General features: G+C 36.4%; 1 long non-coding RNA gene across 1 annotated transcript in view; it reads right to left on the reverse strand.

Annotated features, from left to right (window-relative positions):
* The window catches only part of LOC143687524 (uncharacterized), a 38,897-nt gene extending 32,555 nt beyond the window's left edge, over nucleotides 1-6,342 (reverse strand). Inside the window, exon 1 of the long non-coding RNA XR_013177562.1 lies at nucleotides 5,998-6,342. This is a non-coding gene — a long non-coding RNA (uncharacterized LOC143687524). The remainder of the gene's footprint in view (nucleotides 1-5,997) is intronic.
* Nucleotides 6,343-20,365: the final 14,023 nt, after the last annotated feature.

Genomic DNA, 20,365 nt, shown 5'->3' on the forward strand with positions numbered 1-20,365 from the left:
CCACCTGGAGGGTCTGTAAGCAAAATGGTCTGTCTTGAATCTTGACACTACATGAAAGTGAAAAAAAAAAAATCACCTGAAAATTTCTAACCAAAAGCTACCTCTAACACAAGTTTTCAGCCAGATTCATATTATTTGGATGGTTTTAAAAGCCTCCAGGAAAAAGTTTAATTTAAAGTGCCTGAAGTACCATGCAGAAGCAAATGCAAATCCTCTCTAGAGTAACATACTGTTTTGGTTTGCTAAAGCTGCCAGAATGCAATATACCAGAAGTGGGTTGGCTTTTAACAATGGGGATTTATTAACTTACAATTTACAGTTCTTAGGCTGTAAAAATGTCTGAATTAAGGCATCAACAGAATGATACCTGGACTCTGAAGAAGTACCGTTATCTGGAACACCTCTGTCACATGGGGAAGGCACATGGCTGGCATCTGCTGGTCCTTCGCTCCTGGGTTCTGTTGCCTTCAGCTCTTATCCCAACGGTTTCCTCTCTGAGTTTCTGTGGGTACTCTCGTAGTATCTCTGAGGCATTTCATTCTAAGCTCACTCTCTCTCTGGGTGTTTCTCGGGTATTTCTCTCTGTCTGTGAGCTCTTTCCTGGTTTCTCTCATAAGGACTCCAGTAAACTATTAAGACCCACCTTGAATTGGGTGGGTCACATATCAATTGAAAAAAGCTAATCAAAAGGTCCCACCCACAATAGGTCTGTCCCCATAGGAATGGATTAAAAGAACATGGCCTTTTCTGGGGGACATAACAGCTTTAAACCAGCACATACCTTCATATCGGGCCTCAGAAAATTCCCTCAGATAAAGTTTTTAAAAAATCTATCTATTGATAAATCTTCATAAACATACATTCCATACATGGTATACAATCAATGGCTCACAATATCATCACATAGTTGTGTATTCATCACCATGATCATTTTTTAGAACATTTGCATCACTCCAGAAAAAGAAATAAAAAGAAAAAACTCATATATATCATACCCCATACCCCTCCCTCTCATTGATTGCTAGCATTTCCATCTACCCAATTTATTTTACCTTTTGCCCTCCCTATTATTTATTTTTTTCCATATTTTTTTAACCCATCTGTCCATACCCTAGATAAAAGGGGCATCAGACACAAGCTTTTCACAATCACACAGTCACACAGCAAAAGTTATATCTTTATACAGTCGTCCTCAAGAATCAAGGCCACTGGAACACAGCTCTACAGTTTCATGCACTTCCCTCCAGCCACTCCAATACGCTGTAAACTAAGAAGGGATATTTATTTAATGCATAAGAATAAACTCCAGGATAACCTCTCAACTCTGTTTCATATCTCTCAGCCACTCTCAATCCCTTGACGCCAGGCCCTGGCTCATCCCAGGATTTCTGTCCCACATATCAGGGAGATTTACACCCTGGGAAGTCAGGTCCCACGTAGAGGGGGAGGGCAATGAGTTCATCTGCCAAGTTGGCTTGGAGAGAGAGGCCATATCTGAGCAACAAAAGAGGTTCTCTAGGGGTGATTCTTAGGCCTAATTTTAAGTAGGCTTATCCTATCCTTTGCAGGAATAAGTTTCATAGGGGCAAACCCCAAGATTGCGGCCTTGGCCTATTGATTTGGTTGTTCCCATTGCTTGCGAAATTATCAGAAATTCTCCAAATGGGGAAGTTGAGTATTTCCTCTTTTCTCACCAGTTCCCCAAGGTGAACTTGCAAATACTTCTTTATTCACTGCCCAAATCACTCTGAGATACATTGGGGCATCACACTAACTTGGATAAACCAACAAGATCTCATGCCCTATTCAACATTCCATGTACTTATGGTGTTCAACTAAACTGATCATACAAGTTAAATTAGGAAATGCACTACGCAAAATATAAATTTTGCACCAAATAAACAGCTCTCTCTTTGGTCTCACACAGGAGTTGGAATTTTAAAATATGAGCATATTCTCTCAGATAAAGTTTTAAGAAATAGGAACTTATGGCCAAAAATCACAAAACCCAAGAAAACAAGGAACTAAAAGCAAGAGAAGCATAAATAGAGAATAGGGTGAGGCTGTGCCCACTATAGGGGGGAGGGGAAGGGGGAGGGGGGGTAGCTTGGGTTAGGGGGATAGCACTGGTAGCCTTTATGGACAGGGAACAGGGAGAGAGAGGCAGTGCTTGAGAGGGGTGCAGGAAAGTCCCCAGCTCCCTTCCATGCACTCCCGCAGGCTCTGCGGCTCCCCTGTTCCGCACCAGGCTCCAGTTTTCCACTTCTCAGGTCCTCGGTCTCTGCAACCAGGGCTGCCCTATGTGGTGGAGAAGGCTCTCCCAGGTCAGTTACACTCTTCAATTGCCGTCTCAAGTCACCCTCCCGCCCCTTCTCTAATTTTTCCATGGAGCAGGGCTGAACTCAAGGTACTCTATTCAGCCATCTTCCTAGCTGAAGTCCTAGCACTGTCACCTCTGCTGTGTTTACAGTGGGAGTAATGTTGTTTCAGGCAGTGATGACCATACTGTGAAAGTTTGGGATTTAAAAAAATATGAGATCCCCAATTGTAACCATTCATACAGATTCTGCCATTAACAAGATTAGTCCATGTGTTGGCCAGAAAATCATTGCCCTTCCACATGACAACCAACAAGTTCGATTATTTGATATGTCAGGAGTACAGTTAGCAAGGCTTTCTCGAAGCAATAGACAGGGTCATCAAAGAATGGTATGCTGCTCAGTTTGGAGTAGGTACCATCCTATATGCAATCTGTTTACCTTTGGGTTTGATAGGCAAGCCACTGGTTGGAATATTTATATCCCTACACTGTTACAAGAAAAATAAGATAGGTGATATTCCTTTGTTTCATTGTTCGCTATGGGCCTTTAACTGGTGCAGACTTTTCTGCATTTTAGTCTTTCATTTTTGAGAGAGTTTGACCCTGAAAAAGAGGAATTTATTTTAATATTCTTTTCACATTGTACCCTGACTGCATGAAATGTACAGAAAATGTGTGATCTTTTTTTTTTTTTGTCTTGTGTATAACCTTTTGTATGTTGACATTCTCTGGTCAGTAGAAATGAAGTTCACTTCCCATGTAACACATAAATGCTCAAGAGTCGTTCAGCATTTGACAGATAAACAATAGGGCATTACATTTCTGTGAGTTACATGTGAAACCATCATACTTGTGAGAAATCTAATAGTCTGTGGCATTTTCTGGAATAATTATACATATCTACTTTGTATTAAAAAGATTGCAGAGACTAAATATAAAAACTCAGAAATGGACAGCACAATACTACCTAACTATAGTACAATTATGTTAAAACAGTGAATGATGTTGAATGTGAGAATGATAGAGGGAGGAGGGCTGGGGGCACAAATGTAATCAGAAAGAAAGACAGCTGATAAAGATTGAGATGGTATAATCTAGGAATGCCTAGAGTGTATAATGACAGTGACTAAATGTACAAATTTTTAAAATGTTTTTGCATGAGGAAGAACAAAGGAATGTCATTACTGCAGGGTGCTGAAAATAGATGGTAATTAATATTTTAAAATTTCAACTTATGTGTGAGACTAAAGCAAAAAATGTTTATTTGGTACAAAATTTATATTTTGACTAGTGCATTTCCCAATATAACTTATGTAGACAGCTTAATTGAACACCATAAGTACATGGAACCTTGAGTAGGACATGAGATTTTGTGGATTTGTCCAGAGTGGTGCCCCGATAAATCCCAGAGTGATTTGAACAGTGAATAAAAAAGTATTTGCGAAGTCTTGAATGGTGAGAAAGGGGGAAAATTCAACTTCCCCAAGTTGAATTCTTGATAGTCTCACAAGCAGTGTGGACAACCAAAGCTATAGGCTGAGCCCCCAATCTTGGGGCTTGTTCATATGAAACTTAACCCCACAAAGGATAGATCAAGCCTACTTAAAATTAGGCCTAAGAGTCACCCCCAAGAGAGCCTCTTTTGTTGCTCAGATGTGGCCTCTCTCTCCAGGCAACATGATGAGCAGTCTCACCACCCTCCCCCATTCTACGTGGGACATGACTCCCAGGGGTGTGGACTTTCCTGGCAACGTGGGACAGAAATCCTAGAATGAGCTGAGACTCAGCATCAAGGGATTGAGAAAAACCCTAGAATGAGCTGAGATTCAGCATCAAGGGATTGAGAAAACCTTCTTGACCAAAAGGGGGAAGAGAGAAATGAGACAAAGGGTCATTGGCTGAGAGATTCCAAACAGAGTTGAGAGGTTATCCTGAAGGTTATTCTTACGCATTAAGTAGATATCACCTTGCTATTCAAGATGTAATGGAGAGGCTGGAGGGAACTGCCTGAAAATGTAGAACTGTGTTCCAGTAGCCATGTTTCTTGAAGATGATTATATAATGATATAGGTTCTACAACGTGACTGTGTGATTGTGAAAACCTTGTGTCTGATGCTCCTTTCATCTACCTTGTCAACAGACGAGTAGAACATATGGAATAAAAATAAATAATAGGGGGAATAAATGTTAAAATAAATTTAGTTTGAAATGCTAGTGATCAATGAAAGGGAGGGGTAAGGGGTATGGTATGTATAAATTTTTCCTGTTTTCATTTTATTTCTTTTTCTGAATAGATGCAAATATTCCAAGAAATGATCATAATGATGAATATGCAACTATGTGATGATATTGTGAATTACTGATTATGTATGTAGAACGGAATGATCAAAATAAGAATGTGTTTGTTCAGTGTTGAAACAAAAAAAGGTTGAAAAAAAGATTGCAGAATTGAATTTGAGTTGAATAATGAACGGCAGTAATGATCAGAGAATTTACGTTTACTGCTGGATGAAGTTTTAGCATGTGCTACAGTATAATTCACCTTCAGCTCTTATTTCTATTACAGTTCTGTAAAAATAATCTGGATTTTAGAAGTTAAAAAAATAGCATAGAATGTTGTTTGCAACATTCAGAGAGCTTCTTTCGGAAAGAAAAAGTTTTCAGATCTTTTTATAGAAAATCATTTCAATCTCCGAAGGTCTCATCCTAGCAAATTCTAAAGTATACTGATTCCAATCACTGATATATACTGAAGCAAAATTTTAAGCACTTTAGTTTATAGCTATGGTTATAAACAGTTTTATTGAAGTTTCAAATGACTTATCCATCCAATGTAACTTGACCTTTGTTAGAAGGACCTGCTAGCTGAAAACAAAATCTTATTTATTTTCTACAACTTTAGTCTGCATATTTCTAAATGGGTTCACTTCCTTGAGGGTGTTTGAGAGCCAACAATGCAAATAAATGAGTACTACCTCAAAAATAAATGTATTTGGAAAACTAAAAAAAAAAGAGAATAATCAGACCTACAAAGATTTTAAATATATTAATATATGTTTACTCTAAAGAAACAGAATATAAAATAAGTATTTTAGAGCATTTAAAGAAATAAAATAAAGATTTAATTAATATGAGTAAATAATAAGATAATACAAAAGTGGTCAAACCAGTTTTTTAAATAAATAAGTAAAATTTTGGAAATCAAAAATGTAATAAGTAAAATTTAAAACTCAGTGGGCAGATTTAATAGCAAATTAGACTCACATGAAGAAATAATTAGCAAACCAGAAGACAAATATGAGGAAATTAAACCATAGTAAATGAGACAAAGAAATGTAAAATAAGAGAATATGCAGATTTAAGTTCCAAATGAATTCCTAAAATAAAGAAAAGGAAATCCACATTTCAATACATCATAATAAAATCACAGAATACCAAAGACTAGATCTTAAAAGCAGAGGGAAAAGTCAGATCATTTAAAAGCTGCAGCAATTAGACTGACAGCTGATTTCTTAAGAGGAACAATAGAAGCATGAAGACAGTGAATAATAATGTCAATGTGCTCATAAAAAATTAATGTCAACCTAGAATTCTATACCCGCTAATTTAGTTTTCTAGGCTACTCAAGCAAAGGCAATGAAATGCTCAGATTAAACAATGGGAATTTATTCACTCACAGTTTTGGAGCTAAGAGAAAGTCCAAATCAAGGCATCATTAAGATGATATTTTCTTCCTGAAGACTGGTGTTCTGGGGCTGGCTGCTGACAATCCTTTGTTCTTGCTCCTCTATCACATGGCAATACGCATGGCAGCCTCTCCTTGCCTCTCTGTTCTCTTCCTGGTTCCACTGCATTTCAGCTTTTTGCTTCCATGGCTTTCTCTTTTTCTGTCTGAATTTCATTCTGCTCATAAAGGATTCCAGTAATAGGAGTAAGGCCCATCCTTTTTTGGTTTGTGTGTTGGTTTGAAATTGTTATGTACTGTAGAAAAGCCATGTTCTTCCAATCCTGATCCAATCTTATTGGGTCAGACATATTGTTTAGGGTGGAGCCTCTTGATTAGGTTGTTTCTATGGAGATGTGACACACCCAATAATGGGTGTGACCTTTTGTTAGATGGAGATGTGACTCTGCCCATTCAAGGTGGGTCTTGATTAGCTTACTGGAGTCCTTTAAAAGGGAAAACATTTTGGAAAAGCACAGAGGAAGCTCAGGCACAGACATCTGGAGATGCCTGGAGTGCCAACAGAGAGAGCAGATGTCTAGACACAGATGTTTGGAAATACAGAAGCCCCAGGAGATGTCAGGAGATGAGAGAGACAGAAGCTATACAAGAACCAGAGCCCAGCAGACGTTGCCATGTGTCTTTCCGTGAGATGCTAAGCTAAGAGATGAAACCCAGAGTTTTGCCCCAGAGCAGCTAAGTCAGGACCTGCAGACGCCTGCCACATGCCTTCCCATATGTCAGACATCGGTCTTTCTTTGAAGTCCAGGTGTCTTTCTCTGGGTGCCTTAGCTTGGACATTTTTAAGGTCTTAGAACTGAAAACTTGTAACTTAATAAACCTCCCTTATAAAAGTCGATCCATTTCTGGTATATTGCATTCCAGCAGCATTAACAAACTAAAACACCTTAACTGAAATAACCTCATTAAAAGGTTCTATTGACAATGGGGGTATATTCATAGGATTGGATTAGATTTAAGAACATATTTTTCTGGGATACATACACAGCTTCAAATCACCACACCCACTGAAAACATCTATGAAGAACAAAGGTGAAAAAAAGGAATTCAAACAGAAACTGAGCATTTGCTACAAAAGAATGGAAAAAGGCATGCCAGACAAATACTACATAAAAGAAAGCTGATATACACAATTGTAATGCAATTATGTTAAAACACTGAATGAAGCTGCATGTGAGGTATAGGTTTTTTGTTTTTGTTTTTTTTGTTTTTTTTTCTTTCTATTATTGTTTTAATTCTTATTCTGTTGTCTTTTTATTTCTTTTTCTAAATTGATGCAAATGTACTAAGAAATGATGAATATGCAACTATGTGATGTTATTAAGAATTACTGATTGTACATGTAGATTGGAATGATTTCTAATTGTTTTGTTAATTCTTTTTTTAATTAATAAAAAAAAAAAAAAAAAAAAAAAAAAAAAAAAAGAAAGCTGATATAACTATAGTGATATTACACAAAATGGACTTGATGGCAAAAAAATAGATATGAAAAGGGCACTATATAATGATATATATATATATAGGAGAAACTGGCAGAGACTGAAAAAGAGGAAACTGAAAATCTGTCATCATAATGGCATGGTAACAACTTCAAGTGATCAACAAACCAAGCAGGCAAAAAAATAAAAATAAAAATAACCCCCCCAAAAAACAGTAAGGATTTCTGAGATTTGAATAGCACAATTAACAACTTTAATCTAATGGACACATATAGAACAATACCAAATCAGCTTTCCAAAATCTTACAAGGAGAGTACAAAGAAGGAAAATTACATTCCAAGCTCACTCATGAACATAGATACAAATATCATAAGTAAACTATTAGCAAACTGAATTCAACAATATTAGAAAAGTATAATATTATCATCAAGTTGGATTGGCCTCAAGAATGCCTTATGAATTTGTTAATTTTCTTTAGATATGATAAAATATAGATACTGTATAGTGTTTCTGTAGCAGAATGTCCTTATTTCTACAGACATTTCTTAGAATATCCTTTTTTCTAAGGATATTTCTAAGAACTTCATTGTGTAGTGTCCTGACTTGCAGATTATCTTCAAATGGTTTAGGAAAAAATGTGTAGTTATATAACAAATGACAGATAGGTAGGTAGAGAAAAACAGCAAAATTTTAATAATTGTGGTCTCTAACTGGTGGATATAGGAGTGCTCATTGTATTATTTATTCATTCAATTTTTACATGTGTTTGAAATTTTTCATAATGAAAAGCTTCGAAAAAATAAAAGTAAGTAATAAAATTGATCACATTTACAGAGTAAAAGGAAAAGGCTTTGACAAAATTGAATATTGTTTCATGTATTAGTTTCCTAGGGCTTCCATTAAAAAGTACCACAAACTGGGTAGCTTAAAACAACAGAAATTTATTCTTTCAGATTTCAGGAAGCCAAAAGTACAAAATCAAGGGCTGGTCCCTTCTGGAGGTTCTGGGGGAGGATTTGTCCCATGCTCTCTCCTAGCTTCTGTGGTTGCCAGCAATCCTAGACTTGAAGCTGCATCAGTTCAATCTGTTGGCTTCTGTCATCACATGGCCTTCTTTCCTATGAGTCTTCTTTGCTTCTCTGTATTCAAATATCCCTCTCCTTTCTTTCATAAAGACACCAGTCATTGGATTTAGGCCCACCCTAATCCAATATGACCTTATCTTAATTTGATTATATCTGTAGAAACCTTATTTCCAAATAAGCTCACATTCAGAGGTATCAGGGTTTAGGACTTGACATCTATTTTGGGAGAGACACAATTCAACACACAACAACTCATGATTTTAAAAAAACACAACAAACAAAACAGTGAAAGCATTTCCTTTAAGATAGGATGCAAGGTTAATATGGCTGATTTTCAATATTGTACTGGAGGGCCTCACTATCACAATAAAACAAGAACAACTTTTAAGAATTGGAATGGAAAAACAAAACTGTCATCATCCAAAGATGATATTATTGTTTATACTGAAAACCTCAGACTCTACAGGTAGATTACTAAAATTATAAAAGAATTTAGCAAGCAAGTCTAGTAGCTACAAAATCAATTAAGTATATTTCTATACAATGCCTATTAATAGTTAGAAAGAAACTGTAATTTTAAGAGATATCATTTATGATACTATAAAATATGAAGTACTTCGAAATAAATTTAACAAAAGATATGCCAGACCCCTATAGGAAAAAACTATAAAACTTTATTAAGGGATATTAAAGATTATTAAAAGAAATGGAGGGCTATACTATGTCAATAGACTATAAGATTACTGTCTATAAAAATGTCAATTCTTATGCTAGTGGTAAATGAAAGCACAGAATTATTCAGCCAAAATGTCACTAGTGCCAATGTTGAAAAACTGTCCCAACCTATGACATTCTACAACATTAACATGAAGAATATCTGTTCATCCCAAAGCACCATAAAAAAACTAAAAAGTATCTAGAATATATAAAGAACTACCAATCAATAAAAAGACAATACATTGGGAAACTATATCCATGTGATGACACAGACAGGTCCCTTAGAAAAAAAAAGAAAATCCGAATGGTTTATAAACATATAAAAAAGATAACTAATCTAATTAGTAATCAGAGAAGTATAAATTAAAATCATAAGGTGATACCATTTATATCTACCAGATTGGCAAAAAATAAAATCTGACAGTAACAAATGTTAGGCAAGGATGTGGAAAGCCAAGAATGCTTATGCATTGCTATAGGAGTGTAAATTGGTACAACTACTTTTGGAAAACAGTGTGGCACAACCTGCTAAAATTGAAGATGCTCCTCATCTGAGATTCAGCAATATGCCTCAGATAAATGCTGGCACATTTTCCCAGGAGACATGAAAAAGCATTGATTGCAAAAAAAAAAAAAAAAGTAAACAACTTACACATGCATCAACAGTAAAATGCATAGATAAATAAATTGTGGTACATTCATACAGTGGAGTACTATACATCAGAAAAATTAGTAAAGTCTAATGTATATATCAATATGGAAGACCCTAAATACATAATGTTGAATAAGAAGCAAGTCACAAGGGAATATATACTATGTGAATCCATTTATTTAAAAAAAATTGAAAATTAAATGGTTTGGGGATCCTTTGTAGATCAAGGTAAAAATGATTTTTAAATGGGTAATATAAAGTTCCAGATAATAGTAATCTCTGGGGTAAGAAAGGAGGATGCAATTGGGGAGGCATACACAGGGGGTTTCTGAGGCATGGTAATGTTCTCTGTCTTGGCTTAGGTAATAGAGACACAGGTGTTCATTTTTATTGTTGGTCTTTAAACAGTTCACATATATTTTCACATATGATTTTGTATGCATGCTATATTTCTGTTAAAATTTTAAGCATAAAAGTCCGCTTGGGGGAATGGTGAGTAAGGGGGAAAATTCAACTTCCCCAAGTGGAGAATTCTTGATATTCTCAGAAGCAGTGGGGACAACGAAAGCAATAGGCTGAGCTCCAATCTTGGGGTTCGTTCATATGAAACTTAATATTGCAAAGGATAGGCTAGGCCTGCTTAAAATTAGGCCTAAGATTCACTCCCAAGAGACCCTCTTTCGTTGTTCAGATGTGGCCTCTCTCAGCCAACATGACAAGCAAACTCATTGCCCTTCCCCTCTCCATGTGGGACAAGACTCCCAGGAGTATGGACCTTCTTGGCAAGATAGGACAGAAATCCTAGAATGAGTGGGACTCAGCATCAAGGAATTGAGAAAACCTTCTCAACTGAAAGGGGGAAGAGAGAAATGAGACAAAATAAAGTGTCAATGGCTGAGAGATTCCGAACAGTCGAGAGGTTATCTTGGAGGTTATTCTTACCCATTGAATAGATTATCACCTTTTTAGTTAAGGTGTAATGGAGAGGCTGGAGGGAACTGCCTGAAAATGTAGAGCTGTGTTCCAGTAGCCATGTTTCTTGAAGATAATTGTATAATGATACAGCTTTCGCAACGTGACTGTATGATTGTGAAAACCTTGTATCTGATGCTTCTTTTATCTACCTTAGGGACAGATGAGTAAAACATACGGACTAAAAATAAATAAATAATAGGGGAAACAAATGTTAAAATAAATTTAGTAGATTGAAAAAAACCCCTAATGATGGTTTTTGCAGAAAAGGAAAACCCACCTTAAAATTTATGTGTAATTCCAAGGAACCCCGAATAGGTAAAACAATCTTAGAAAAAGAAGGACAAAGTTTGAGGACTCACACTTTCTAATTCCAAAACTTACTATAAAGTTACAGTAACCAAAACAGTATGTAGAGACAAAAAGATTATAGGGGCAGTGGAAGTGGGGAAAGGGGAGTTAATGTTCAATGGGTACAGAGTTTCTGTTTGGGGTGATGGAAGAGCTTTGGTCTTGGATAGTGTGAAGGTAACACAACATTGTGAATCTAATTAACGTCACTGAATTGTATGCTTCAAAGGAAAATGTTATGATGTATATATATATCAATATACAGTCAAAAAAACAATAAAAACAAAACAGGGATACAAGGGTAGTTCAGTGGTAGAATTCTTGCCTGCCAGGTGGGAGACCTGGGTTCGAGTCCTGACAATGCACTTCTCCCACCCCCCCAAAAAATAAAATATCAACAAATGGTGCTGCAATAAGGGGATATTCACATGGAAAAAGAATGAAATGTGACCCCAACCACACAGCATACCAAAAAAATAAGAAAAAAATTAAGCATATACATAAATACATAAATATTAGGAATATGAACATATGTGGTAAAACTCAAATGAAAAGTAAGGATATTATAAACATAAATTTGGATGATTGTTTCTCTGAAGGGAGAGGGAAGGAAGGAGATCAGAGAGAAGTCCCAGGGGTTTGCTGAGGTCAGGATTATGTGCTTTTTCTTAAATTGAGTGGTGGAGCATACACCGGGGCCCACTGCATCGTGATTCTTCATTCTTTACATATACTTTATAAATATTATTTTGTTAATCTATTAATATTTAACACATGTAATTTTAAAGAAAATGGTAACTAAAAAACATTTTTGTTGTATTATGAATCTGGATAAGGGTCAAACTCTGAGGCCATCTACTTAACTTAGACTGGTCTGAATACCTTTCTGGTGCCATACCACCATAACAGTCTAAAGAAAAACTTGTGATGTGGTGACCAGGCAATTTAAGTATATAACAAGCTACAGTTCTCCTTGATGCAAGTGCTTAGAAGAGAAAAGTGTCCTCCTTTGGGGGTATATTGGCGTTTTGCTGAGGCTCCTCCAGGTCCTCACAGGGTACAAATTGGGCCACTATGTCCATTGGCTAAATTTAGCCCACTAGCTTCCTCTGTCTTTTTTCCAACACTAGCAAAGAAACCGTACATAAAATACAACTACGTAAAAATATCCTGTCATATTTAAGAAGAGAAACATTTTTCTAGGGTAAAGTATCAAATATCTTTCCTGTTACATCAGAAAAGGTGTGTAGTCTTATCACAGGGGCCCAGAGGTCCATTTGGCTGAGCTCTCACAGTCACAAAAAGCCTCTGATTTAGACCTTTGACCTCATCTCAAAATGAAGTTACTATACAGTCACAAAGATGCACAAACAAGAGTAAATGAAAACTTCTGTTATACAGCTCTAAAAGATTGTTCATTGTTCATCTGAAATCAAATTTTAACTGGGTCTTGTATTTTAACTGGCAGCCCTTCTAAAAACGAAAGAACCCAAACTCCCCACTCCTCTGCACCCTGAGGAAGGTGGAGAAAGGAAATAAGGTTTATTGAGTGCTGTATTTGAGCCAAGTACATCACAAATATGATCTCATTTAAACCTCACAACAATCCTATGGAATACAAATTGTTATTCCATTTTACAAGTGAACATAGAGTTTGAATCATTTATTCAAGGTGAGACAGCAGGCAGGAGATAGGTGAGGAATCCAGTCTAGGTTTGCTTCCAAATCTGTACTTTCTCAGTCAGTGTGCTTCCCATCATAAAGCTTTGAGATGGCCTTTTTCTTTTTAAGGTTTTAATCAAAAAGGGAAAAAGTTCTGGAAATACTCCAGAGCCTTGTCTATCCTAGCTTAATATCTTTTGTGAAATATTATATATTTCATATCTAATTGAATGTGCTTACATATAATTATAAATGAGTGCATGTAATTATAAATGAAATTTGCATAGTCCCAGCATGTTTCAAGGAATTTATTTTTTTTTTTTTTTTTTTTTTTTTTTTAAGGAAAGACAGAGAGAAGGAAGGAAGGATAGAAGGAAGGAAGGAAGGAAGAAAGGGAAACATTTTTAAACATTTTCTTGTTTTATTGTATTCTGTTTCTCCGTTTTTGTTACATGGGCTGGGGCCGGGAATCGAACCGAGGTCCTCCGGCATAGCAGGCAAGCACTTTGCCCGCTGAGCCACCGCGGCCCGCCCTCAAGGAATTTATTTTAATGAAGAGTTATGCCTTAAGAAAGTCAGGTAAAGTCTTTGGGGCTCTGTAACTGAGGAGGTGCTTTCCTGTTCTCTACCTTCAGGATTTCCATGCCTCATTTGAGAAAACATTAAATTTAATATAGCTCTCTGTTGCCACCTGCCGGAAAAATTACAACACACACTTTTGCTTGAAATTCAGTAACCACAAACAAGTCCCTTTGATTCTGTGGTTTGTTTACATAGTAATTTCAGTCAATGAGAATTATGGCTTTCTGGGTTTTCCAAGTTTTTTTGTTTTCAATTTGCAAAATATTCCAAATGAGTCAAGCCTGAACTTTAGTACACTTTTAATCATCTGGAAATTAATTTTTTAGCAGGAGAATATTTTTCATACTTGTCTAGTGTTTTGCAATGACTGCCCTGCCAAAGCTACTCACGTTGTCTTTAGAGCTGCATGTATAACGTATGGTATGAAGTATTTGATATAACGGAAAAAATATTTAACTTAAAAATGCTTAACGCAATTTATTGTGATATATTCACACACCATACAAACCATCCGAAGTACACAATCACTGGCTCATAATATCATCACAAAGCTGTGAATACATTCCCATGGTCAATTTTTTTAACTTTTTTTATTGTGGTATATAATGTATATACAAAAAAAAGCAATAATTTTCAAAGTACACTCCAACAAGCAGCTATAGAACGATTTCATAGTTTGGTATGGGCTGTCATTCCAGTTTCAGGTTTTTCCTTCTAGCTGCTCCAAAAACACTGGAGAAATATCAATATAGCAACTCAGCAGTCATACTCATTTGTTAAATCCTATCTTCTCATTATAACTCCTCCTTCTCCTTTGATCCTTCTCCCACTCTACAAGGATTTTGGGGCTATGTCCATTCTAACTTTTTCAAGCTGAAAAGGGGTGTCGATAATATAAGATAGGGAGATAGAATTAGTTGATATTCTTGGAGAGGCTGGCCCCTCTGGGTTTCAGGGCTTATCTAGCCTAGGAATCCTCTGGAGGCAACCATTTCCAGAAAAGTAAATGTGGCCCGTGAAACTTTTATAGCCCCAGTTAGAGCCCTAAGTGTTCTTTAAGGTTAATTAGTAATAATGTTGGCAGGTGTTTTGCAAACCATGGGAATTAGCAATATCTAGCTGAAGCTTGCATAAGAGTAGCCTCCAGAATAGCCTCTTGACTCTATTTGAACTCTCCCTTAGCCACTGATACCTTGTTTTGTTACCTTTCTTTTACCCCTTTTGGTCCTGAAGGCATTATAGATCCCACGGTGCCAGGGCCAGGATCAACCCTTTGAGTCATGTCTCACATTGTCAGGGAGACTTTCACCACTGAATGTCATGTCCCACGTAGGGGATACTTAATTTTTTTAAATATGTATATATTTATTGTATGCTGTATGGTGCGGTGCGGTCACAATTCATTCTTTTTCCATGTGAGTATCCCATTATTGCAGCACCACTTGTAGAATTTTTGTTTTGTCTTGTTTTTGTTTGTTAACCTGTTTGTTTTGGGAAATGCATGGGCCAGGATTCAAACCCAGGTCTCCCACACGGCAGGCGATAATTCAAGCACTGAACTACCCTTAGACTCCTGGGGATACTTTATTTTTTCAATACCGAAATTTTAATTTTTGTGCTTTGAGAAGACAAGGATATACTGCTTATCTATCTTCACACACACACATACACAAACCTGGAAAATGAGAGCATATTTATTAAAAATCTGACTGCTCTAATCTAGGTCTAAATTTTAAAAATTGGAATATATTTCCTAAATTAAAGGCTAAAGTTTTACTTTAATTTTTAAAACAACTAAAAACCACTTTCTAGAATTCGCACTATAACATTAGAAGTGCAATTAAAATAATTCCATGATAAATATAAAATATGAGACTGAAATTATTGCCAGTTGGGGTTGAGCTTGCTTTGGAGAGTGGGAGCCAGTTCCTCACACACGAATTCACCTAATTTTAGGATTTTGTTGCATAGTTGCCTGGAGCTTGATGCAATCTAAGGAGTAATAAAGAAACTCTGAATTCTATGCGTTTCTAAAAACTAATCTTGGGGGAGGGTGTCTTTTGAAAAGAGGTCAGGAAAAGAATTTGGAAAAGGAGGTAATGCCCAGGTATCACTGTGCTACTTGTTCCTTCTGCCTCATGATTTCTCAAACAGAGATAATATTAGATATTTGAATGCATTTATTTATTGCCATCTTTCAGTTTTATGATGATATCCATTTAAAAAATTCCAAACCACTTCCCCCCAATTTTTCATCTCTTCCATTTATTTGTATTACAGTAATATAAAAGTGCAAATATTAATTTATATATATATATATAAGAAGAACTCAGTACAAAGAGCATGGAGAACCTAGAAATGCACAAAAGAAAAATAACTTAAATTTCCCATAATTTTACCGTGCAAAAATAACCACTTTTAAAACACTATCAGTCATTCCAGAATTTTATATATTTATACATTTTTTATTTTTAAAATAGCTTAAGATTGCATATATTATTTTATAGTTGACTTTTTAACATGGCATTTTTCCAGGCAAAACTTGGCATGATTCAAATGTAATTACTCAAACTGACTTCATGCCAGAATGGGAAAGTTGAAAACCTTGGGAAAGACACTTTACCTCCTGGGGTCTTGAGGTTCTTGTCTGAAAAATGAAGAATTTCTTTCACCCTAAAAGCCATGATTCTCCTGCCAAAGCCTCTCTTTGGATGAAATTTCACTACCATGTTATATCCTAAGGACTATATGCAACAGTCCCTAATTCCACATACCCTTAGTTCATGTATATTTTAATTTTTTGTTAGAATAATTTTCACTTGAATCTGCCTTGTTATTTTTGTAAATAATTTTTTTTAATTCAACTGACAGGTCTTTAAAAAGAAAAGCAAAAAGAAAATAAGCATTGTCTTAATAAAAACAAGGACAAGGAGGAACTTAAAAAAATCAATTGCTGGGCTTAAACAAGAGAGAAGTTTCTTTTTTTCATATAAACTTGCAACCTATTCTAATTCAAAGTGATATACCCTTAAAAGCAGAAATTAATTTAAAAAATTTAAAAATGCACATACAAAGTGCTCATTGCTGCACTGTGTATAAGAGCAAAAAAAAATGGAACAATCTAATGAGGCAAGGCCAATTAAATTCGTATAGTATGTCCTTATAGTGGCATACTATAAAACCCATAAAAATAAAGGTATAGATCTATATTTATTGACCAAGAAAGATTTCATCTGGAAGGAAATGTACCAAATTTTAGTGATTACTGCTGCTTAATTTTTTTGTTCACCTATTTGTACTATTACATTATTATTCGGTGGAAAATGGATTTCTTGTGGGAGTTTTTCTCTCTCTCTTTTTTTTTAAATTAGAGAAGCTGTAGGCTTACAGAAAAATCATGCAGAAAGCACAGAATTCTCATACCCTCCCCAACCCCCCAGTTTTCCCTATTATTAGCATTTGCCTTAGTGCGGTACATTTGGTACAACTGATGAAATAATATCACTATCATTATACTACTAACTTATAGTCCATAGTTTACATTAGGGTTCACTGTGTTGTATAGTTCTATGTACAGAAACTGTACACCAATCAAGCATTAACAACCCATTTCCCATCCCCACCCACTCTCTAATAACCTGTTTTCTAGTTTCTGACTCTATGAATCTGCCTATTCTAATTACTTCATATCAGTGAGATCATACAATGTTTGTGCTTTTGTGCCTGGCTTGTATTTCACTTAAAATGATGTCTTCAAAGTTTATCCATGTTGTCACATGCATCAGAAACTTCAGGGGCTGAATAATATTCCATTGTATATTTAGACCACATTTTGTTTATCTGTTCATCTGTTGATGGACATTTGGGTTGCTTCCATCTATTGGCAATATCAGGGTGCAAATACCTACTTCAATCCCTGCTTTCAATTCTTTGGGGTGTATACCTAGAAGTGGGATTGCTGGGTCATATGGTAATTCTGTCCTTAACTTTCCAAAGAACCGCCAAACTGTTTTCCACAATGGCTGCACCATTTTACATTCCCACCAACAATGAACAAGTGTTCCTATTTCTCCACATCTTTAACACTTGTTATTTTATGATTTTTCATGGTAACCATTCTAGTGGATGTGAGATGATATCACATTGTGATTTTGATTTGCATTTCCCTAATGGCTAAAGATGTTTAGCATCTTTTCGTGTTCTTATTAGCCATTTGTATATCTTCTTTGGAGAAATGTCTATTCAAATCCTTTGTCCATTTTTTTAAATTGGATTGTTTGTGTATTTTTTGTTAAGTTGTAGAGGTTATTTATATATTTTAAATATTAAACCCTTATCAGATATGTGGTTTCCAAATATTTTATCCCATTCTATAGGTTGTATTTTTAGTATCATGATAAAGTACTTTGATGCACAATAGTTTTAAATCTTGATTAAGTCCCATTTATCTATCTTTTCTTTTGTTGTCCATGCTTTAGGTGTAAAGTCTAAGAAAACTTGTCTAACACGAGGTCCTGAAGATGTTTCCATTAGTTTTCTTCCAAGATTTTATAGTTTGGATTGTTATATTTAGGTCTTTGATCCATTTTGAGTTAATTTTTGTATATGGTGTGAGGTTGGGGTTCACCTTCATTCCTCTGCATATGGATACCCAGATTTCTCAGTACCATGTATTAAAGAGACTATTCATTATCCATTGAGTGGACCTGATACCTTTGTCAAAAATCAATTGGGTGGTGGGCCACAGTGGCTCAGCAGACAGAGTTCTCGCCTGCCATGCTGGAGATCCAAGTTCCATTCCCGGTGCCTGCCCATGCAAATAATAATAATAATAATAATAATCGGCCAAGGATATATTCTGTTTGACTTTGCTATTATGCCCTTGGTAAAGGTAAACTCAGAGGCTTATAATTTAGAATATAGGGGACCCACAAATACAAAGAAGCTAGAGATGGATGAATGATTAGCTAATGAGGTTGAACTTAAATGAAAGGGAATGGATAGAAGTGAAGGCAGTTCATTATCCATATTGCCATATTGAAGGTGATCATGATTGAAAGGGGCTGCATAGAGCCATGTATCCCACTGATTAACACTACAAATATAAGTAAGTTCTTGCATGAACTACTTCAAAGATTGGTTCTTGTACAAAAAGTCAGTAACAGAAGGTATGGGGGTAAACTACTATTGCATGATATGACCTATATTTAACTGGAAAACATCAACAGTACCACAGTGTCCGGCGCTGTTCCGTCTGGCTTCCGATTATCCCCGCCGCCGAGGGAGGGAAGGAAAAAGAAACAGACACGGACACAATACTCACGGCCGATTCGAGTGCTAATCTTTACTGGGGTTAAGCTTTCATCACTCGAATACAGTTTCCACACAGGGAAAAACCCCGTGGGGGACAACCTCCCTGCGGCCGTCAGGCACGGCTCTCTGCGGGTTGTCTCCTCTCCCCGTCCGGGTAACGCCTTTATATACAAAATCCAAACCCAATGGGCTAACGCCACGTATACAAGGGTGATTGGTAGACAGGGTTGGCGGGCGCGTACGTCATACGCGGAGGCAGGATGCGGGCGCCATCTTGGCTCACTCGATGGGCGGGGGGAACTCTAGGGCAGGCTGCGGCGTGTCCACTAGGCCAAACCCGGAAAGCGGCTCTCTACACCACAGCAATACCAGAGGTAAATAATTGTGGGGGGAGGACAAGAGTTAAGGGGAGTTTGGATTTCTATTTAGTGAGGGTATATTTATCTGTTATTTTTCTCTTTGGAGCAATCAAAATTGTTTAAAATTGAGTGTTGATGATCATACAACTAACTGAGGATAATGTGAGACATGGTTGTTTACTTTTGACATTGTCCACAATTTCCAATATAGACGGAAGTGGCTAAAGGATACACTGACTGAGAAGCAGAATGGCAAACTGTGGTTTGCACATATGATGGAATACTGTTTGGCTACAGAAAGGAATGATGTTGTGAGGCATGCAAAGAGGTGAATGAACTGCAGGGACATTATGTGGTGCAAAATAAGCCAGAAACAAAAGAACAAATATTGTATGGTCTCTTATAGAAAATACTTATAAGAAAATTGGGGCCTAGACTGTAAGCTCTTATAGCAGTCACATTTAGTCCACAGCTGTAAATATTATTTCTAGATTTGAAATGCTGTACTACACATGTATAACCTGGTATTTCCCTGAAACTTTGGGTACCTGTGTGACACATAGTGTGACACCTAGTGTCAGAATTGGAGTTCTGCAGCTCTGAAAGCTCTGGTACATGCAACAACTGCTACAGAAACTGAAAAAGGGATCAGACTTCAATTAGAGATAAGAACGAAGCTGATCTGGTCAGAATAAGGCAAATAACAATACAGGATTAAGGATGGCATTGCCTGTATTTTAGAACTTCACTTACTGTATGAGACCAAAGGAAGAGAGGTTTATTTTGTCCAAAACCTAAGTTTTCTGTAGCACAAAATCTAACTTAACTTGTCTAGATATCTCATTTAAACAACCCAAGCAGATGGAGTCCAGAACAGGAACGAGGGCCTGTAATTCTATTTAGCTTAATGCAATACCTGGATATATCCAGCGTACATTGGGCAGATAATTTAACATTATTGGCAAAGTCCCTTGAAGGACTGGAGAAAAAGTATGAACTATTAAACTTTACCACTGGGGAAAACCCTGATACAGCCTCAAATATAGGAGCTCCCAAATCAATAGGTCAAGCCCTTGATATTGATGTTTACTCTTATGAAGCTTATTTCTGTAGCAGAGAAGCTAAGCCTACCTATAGTTATGCCTAAGAGTTACATCCATAAAACCT

This window comes from Tamandua tetradactyla, chromosome 6, assembly GCF_023851605.1.
Source record: "Tamandua tetradactyla isolate mTamTet1 chromosome 6, mTamTet1.pri, whole genome shotgun sequence".
Taxonomy (NCBI): domain Eukaryota; kingdom Metazoa; phylum Chordata; class Mammalia; order Pilosa; family Myrmecophagidae; genus Tamandua; species Tamandua tetradactyla.